Here is a 6,647-nt window from a genome sequence, read left to right as displayed (position 1 = left end):
TGCACAAAATCTCCGGTCTGGGAATGATCACAGTCCTGGGTAGGGCACTTTGCTTATGTGAAAGCATTCTCCACATCCCGTCTCTCTCCCCTCCCCGCAGAAGTGCTTGCCTCTAAAGCAGGGGTTCCCAAACTGATTTGTGTACCTCTGTGGATACACATGACATCTCTGGGGGGTATGCAGGAGAAATTATGTAATGGCATCTTTAATTTTTGTTATAATAATAATTGGCATTTGAAAGGTTAAAATATAAAACGTATGCTGGTAGAGGTATGCCAGCAGCTGGTAAATCTGGAAGGGGGTATGCAGTAAGAAAATGTTTGGGACCCTCTGCTCTAGAAGTTTCCAAAAACATCTATGCTAAAAGAAGTTGGAGTTAACCCATTAAATGTTAGGAAGAATCTGCAATCTCTGCACTGTCTTAAAAAGAAACATTCAAAGTGATTCACAGGAGGTGTGCGATTTTCCAGCGCAGCTGGCATGCTCACACATCTCCCTCCACTTTCCATCTCTCCATCCCTTAGAGAGGAGCTCTACCAAAAGATACCACCTGCTCCTTCTACAGTTGGGTTACTTCAGACAAATAGATTTACTGTCTGGAATAATAAATGTTTCCTTTTAACTGTTTTATACTTTTATTTCATAAAAGGTATGGGAATTATACATAAAGGCAATAGTTAAAAGACCTCATTATACTACATTATCCATTATCTTCACTTAAAGAGAAAATTAATTACATGATCTTTTACAAAAATAAATAAAAAGAATAAAAACCGAAACTAAAACACCTTTTTAGTGAAGATTCTGTATTAATTGTACAAGTGTTGGTCACCTGAAACTGAATTAGGTCCCTCATTCCAAACCACAGAGCAGGGGCTCCCAAACTGTGGTATGCATACCCCTGCATCTCTTGGCAGGTGTATGTGGGAGAAATTGTGTAATGGTGGATTTAATTTTCATTATAATAATAATTGGCATTTAAGTGGTTAAAATATAAAACATATGCTGGTAGGGGTACACGGGCAACTGGTAAATCTGGAAGGGGGTACGTGGTAAGAAAAAGTTTGGGAACCTCTGCCTTAGTGGATGCTGGGGCTACTTTATGCTCCATACGGAATTCCTACACAGTTAGCAATGCATCATTTTTAGCAAGAATCATCATATTCTGGGTCACCAGGAAAAAAAACCCTGCCCCACCTGTGAGTCTCATGCTGAACACAAGGATGCAAATTGGAATCAAGGTCAGCCATCTCAGAGAACAGTCTGAATAGGGTGGATCTGTTGTAATGCCAGCATGGCATTACAGGTCATTGGTTTGAATCTAGTCCATTGGTTTGAATCCAATGGAGAGTAACTAAAAGGTACTGCCATCTGACAACTAACCAGTAGCCTGGCATGAATAGGCTGTTTCAGCCCAGTCCTTAGCTAATATATATCCCATTATATAATTAAATACATACACCCAATCCAGTGTTTAGCACTATCTCTACCATCCTTTCATAGATTGTAGGACCAAAAAAGGAAACAAAAGCCCCTAAATCTGACTTTCCCCATATGTGTAGGGCATCCATAGGGCCTCCTTTCACCTAGTCACTCTTTTTTTTTTTTTCTAAACATCTTCCAGAAATGCAGTAAGCCTCACATCTAAATACACCAGCAGATGGAGGACGCATGTCTTTTTTCTTTCCATTTTATTCAAGAGCTAACCTTTATAGTTAAAATTCTGCCTTATTTTCTAATCTCCAAATAAAGTTGGAAGCAGGATGGTACAGCAGTAGGGAGATTTCATGTTACCATTCTCTAGGCACTGTTTTGTGCATTAACATTGAAGTATTGCCATCCTTAGGCTGAAGAACACAACACTGAAATTAATTTTGTAAACTCAGGAAAAAACCCTTTGATTCATATTTGTTTTATAACTTTTCAATATTTTTAAGGATTTATTCTGTTCCATCAATCAGTGCAAATAAGGAGAGTGCCAGTCTGGTGGCATTCTGCAGCGCTCAGCATACGCAATCCCCTGAGCCATCTGAACAGTCCATGACAGCCAACCTTTACAATTTGTAAGTGATATGGCAGCACTGGGTTTGTGTTTGTTTTGTTCTGCTTCTGAATTAGTGACACTTTGCATAAGATGATGTTCCACATGGTTCAAATACTTGGTATTAAAAAAAAAGAAACAAAAAACAATTATCCTCTGTCAGAGGTTGATACAACCTGCAAGAATACAGAAAGTTTGGGGGGGCGGGAGGTATTTAGAATTTTCTTGAATAATATAGATCAAAATTTGTTCCCAAGTATTTGCATCCTGAATCCTTAGCCAGCAAAATGATAGATGACCAATCTTATTCTTTCAAATGCTTCCTAACAACTCATGTCAGTGTGATTACCTTGTGAATCATTTAGCAAATTAAACAGGGCAAACATCGTTCTTCCTCTGCCGGACAATTATTTCTTGATATGTCACCAAATCCATTTCAGATGACACATTTTGCTAGACTCATGGCTTCATATCCATGAATTTACAGTAGCTTTTGAATACAAATACTGCTGCACTTTTCCTTATTTACAAAAATCCTGAACATATTGCTGTTATTGTCATATCATTCCAGCTAGAAATATAAATAAGCTGTTTATGATGAACAGGCACTGACAATTTCAAGCTCTCTTAAAGCTCATCTTCAGTACCATTCTACCAGTCTTTTACGCTTTTTTCATCAGCTCACACTACAATCTGGGGAATTTATTCCTTCACTAAAGGCTAATCATAAAGAACTCACCTGGTAATATACCCAGAGTAACTGCTGACTTGAAGCCTGATTCAAAGCCAAGGGAAATCAGAGTCCTTCCATTTACTTTGATGAGATTTGTGTCAGGCTCTAGGTATTTCTAGTAATATGGTACTTTTTGTGATCAGTGAAAACTGATCATGACTGATTTTATAATTAGAAAATACCTTGTATTAAATACTTGTTACACCTAGTTTGATATGAACTCCATCCCACCCCTAAGTGTCTATATGAACATACCTGCACACAAAACACATGCAGAGAGGTTACAACCTCGTGCAGGTGTTAATGACACATTCTTTCCTGGATGAAATCTGTGGATTTGTTTTAGACTTGGGTTATATTTTAGCAAAAGATTATGTCTTGTGCACTCAAATCAGATCAGGGCATATCTAAAGCTTGCAAAATTGTTTAGTTAGTGTTTAATACGCACAAACAGATTATATTAAACCCAAAGTGAACAGAAATAAGGGCTTAAGCTGCTTTGTCGTCCCCCCCCCCTTTTTTTTTGCCTTTTTCAATTTTTCCTTGCAATATTGATTGCATAAAGGGATTGTGGGGGAAAGGAGGGCACAGGGCTGAGATAAACCTCATATAAACTAGAACTGCGAAAGCAAAGTACATTGTAAGTAAATGAGATTCAGGTAGCTGGCAGCAGTTCAGTGAGACATCACGAATCTTCCAGTATTTCCTCCCCAAGTTTTTTTTTAAGACTATCACAGTGCCTGAATGAGACAGATGCAGTTTTCTGCAGAACTAGTGAATCTAAATTTCATTCATCATTCATGTAGTAGAGCAGAAAACGTACGAATGAAATTAAAAACTGCTTCTCCATTTCAATGCAGCAAGTCTTATAAAACATAATAAACTGTGGAAAGAAAATTAAGGCTATGTAAACACAGGAGATTCTTGTTTATTTAATGATCATTGTTATGTGAAAGACTGCAACAATAAATATTGAACCATTTATAGTGAACATTTTTTTCAGTCCTGAACAAGTAGGCCTAAGTTTTATAAAATGATGAGTGATTTTGCATACCCAGTTTGAGATATTTCAAGGACCTGACTTCTCCATGCACAGATCTCATTTTTTCAGAGTTGGTGGGGGGAGGGTCTTAAATAGGAGTATCTCAAATTTTGGGTACCCAAAAATCATTCATCAGCTTTAAAAATGTACACGTATTGTCTAAAGTGTACCTGATAAATTGCCCTTTTGTTGTCGCATGCCCCCTGACAGAAATGGATAGACACAAACTGCACTGGATCTCATATTTGTGAATTGACATGATGTGTGAATGTGACAGTTTCTACAATCATAAATGTGGAATAAAGAGTTTGGATTGGGGCTGAATGCCACCTCTGTTTCTCCCCAAAAACTCTCCTACGTGACAATTTGGTTAATATGGTCCCTGCAGAGGGCAGGCATCCCGTCCCTATAGGTAACCCTGAGTTGTAACCTGAGCCGGATACATTCCTGAGGGAGGGGGGAAACCTGCCCCCTCTGCCTACAAGACTGCCATACCTGGATGGGGGCTTAGGCTTCCTATTGTTCTAAGCAATGCCAGTCTACCCGGCAACCAGTAATGCAGTTCAGATTGGTTGGCTGGCAGCCAACAGGTGCTAGCCTCCATTGGACCAGGTAAATGAGGGCATAAGGTCTATATAAGTTAGGGACTACCCAGGAGAAGGGGCAGTAGCCATGATGAAAACTTAGAGAGAAGCTGGAGCATCCGAAACTTGCTCTCTCTTGAAACTCACGGTCAGTGAACTCCTTCCCTTCAGGGGGAATCTCCACCTGCCTCTGGATGATACTCGTGAGTAAACTGCCTGAGATCTAACTAGATATATAGCTTGCAGTAACTCAGATGTGTGATCAAAGGCTACCCAGCCACCCAGTTTGCTCTACAGGATTTCTCTGACATTGCTCTACCCTATACCCTATTCCAAACCTACTCCTTGTAACCAATAAAATTTGCCACTTAGCATGGGTGACTTATTGGGAGTGGGTCTAGATTATGCCTTGGGGTCCCCTTGGTTCAGCTGACTAAGGGAGACCACTGTTTGTGCTTCAGACTAAGGGAAGCACCCCAAGTTCTTGCACTGGGTCAAGTACCCTTAAGGACTACTAGACCTGTGTTTCCCAGGGGGCAAAGGGCCAGGATGAGTCCAGACCCTGGGTGGTGGTGGCGTTACCCCCAGGCTAGTGGGTGTGCTCAAGGAAGTGGGGGGTTGGCCAGGTGTGAGGCGCCCCCAGGGAGCCACTTGGAGCCTGGAATGCGGTCGGGCGCAGTGAGGTGGGTGGCACCCCCTACTGGCTTGTCACATGGATCACTTCATTGTTAATCGAAGATATAAACGTCAGTGAACTCTTTGACTTCAAGGTATGTTATAGTACTTTTCTGCCAGATTTTTAAAGCAACACATTTATTTTGTACATTGGAGATACAGTTCTTATTTGTTTTCTTTTTTAGCAATTTTTATTGAGAAGGATATAAGCATAGGGATTTTCTATGGTGTCTTTTCCTTTTACTGAAAGCTGAAAGAATCAACAGCACACAGGCGCAGGCAACATGACACAGCACCCTGAGAGAGGTTAGGAACAATTCTTCTTCCTGGGCAGATTACTATTTAATGGCTGGTTTTGGAGTTTCTTTTACATTCCCTTAAAGAAAGGTTCTGCCACTTTTTTCAGGCTGACAGCCTCTCGTTCACAGTAAATATACCTTGCTTTGTTAGTAAGTAATGTAAGAGTAAAAATGTATTGGTAATAATAAGTCTATATAATTAATGTTGCGTGTGCGTGCATATGCATTTGTGTGCTGCAAGATGCTGACAGCAATGGCTTTGAGGGTAAGGTGAGTAAGGAAGCGTGGGAGAGATACAGAGGGCTGCCTGTGTAGACTAAAAAAGAGTTGCTGTTTCTACAATAATTAAGTTTAATCTCACAAACAAAGATTTGGGCCATGTTCAAGTTACTTTGGTATTTTCTTTAAAATAATTTTCCTTAATTAAGATCTGTAAAAAAATTTTCAACACTACATCACCCTCTGATTACTTTTTGTATATCTCCTGGATTCCAGCAGAAGAGCACTGTTTTTAAGACATCTGCTTCTGAACATCCTCAGGGACCAGTGTTCAGATATGGAATAATAATTCCAATGTTCTGGCTAAGATAACACTGCGTTATCTTGGCATTCATTTTATTTATGCTTTACAGCACCCCAAGATTCTTGCATCTTGGATGCCAGGGAATTAAAGTTATTCTAATAATAAATAAGTGTGGCAATAAAAACTCAAGGCTGCTTGATCACTTGAAGAAGGAAACACAGCAAGATTTTGATGTTCATATACCCTTTTCATTCATTTCTCTGAGGGCACAGTGAAGGAAGGAAACGAGCAAAAAGGGCTTAGCAACATGAACTCTCCTGAACAACTATTACACAATTCCTACCTTGAGAGAGAAGTCTGCTTGCAGAAGTCTGGTTGCCTCCTTACTTATAAACCCAGCCTCTAGCAATAGAATCAGTGAGCAAGTCTTTTTTGCTCTTACCCCAAAACTTAAGGACAGATACACCAGCCCTACATTCACAAAATTCACCTTAGATATTCACATCAGTTCCCCTTTTCTCTTTACCAGTAACACTTTTGCTTCCTTCCTTCCTGGACATGAAGCATCATCTTCCTGTTTGATTCTCAAATAGCTCAGAAGAAGGACTCCTTCAAATAGCTTGGAAGCCTTTAGCAGTTTCATTCTTGCATTTGCTAGACAAAATGACATTTTCTGCAAGACCCATCCATCTTTTTGCCCTTTGTTATTCATTGTTGTTATAAAGATGCCTAGACATGTCTTAAAGCCAT

The 6,647-nt window shown here is 39.8% G+C and overlaps 1 protein-coding gene across 1 annotated transcript in view; it reads right to left on the bottom strand.

The window, feature by feature from the left end:
- IMMP2L (inner mitochondrial membrane peptidase subunit 2) overlaps positions 1-6,647 on the bottom strand; it is a 1,062,180-nt gene that overhangs the window by 388,826 nt on the left and 666,707 nt on the right. The window lies entirely within an intron of this gene.

The sequence above is a fragment of the Gavialis gangeticus genome, unplaced genomic scaffold, assembly GCF_001723915.1.
Source record: "Gavialis gangeticus isolate Ggan-Ray unplaced genomic scaffold, GavGan_comp1, whole genome shotgun sequence".
Taxonomy (NCBI): Eukaryota; Metazoa; Chordata; order Crocodylia; family Gavialidae; genus Gavialis; species Gavialis gangeticus.
This window is presented reverse-complemented; position numbering and strand designations above follow the sequence as displayed.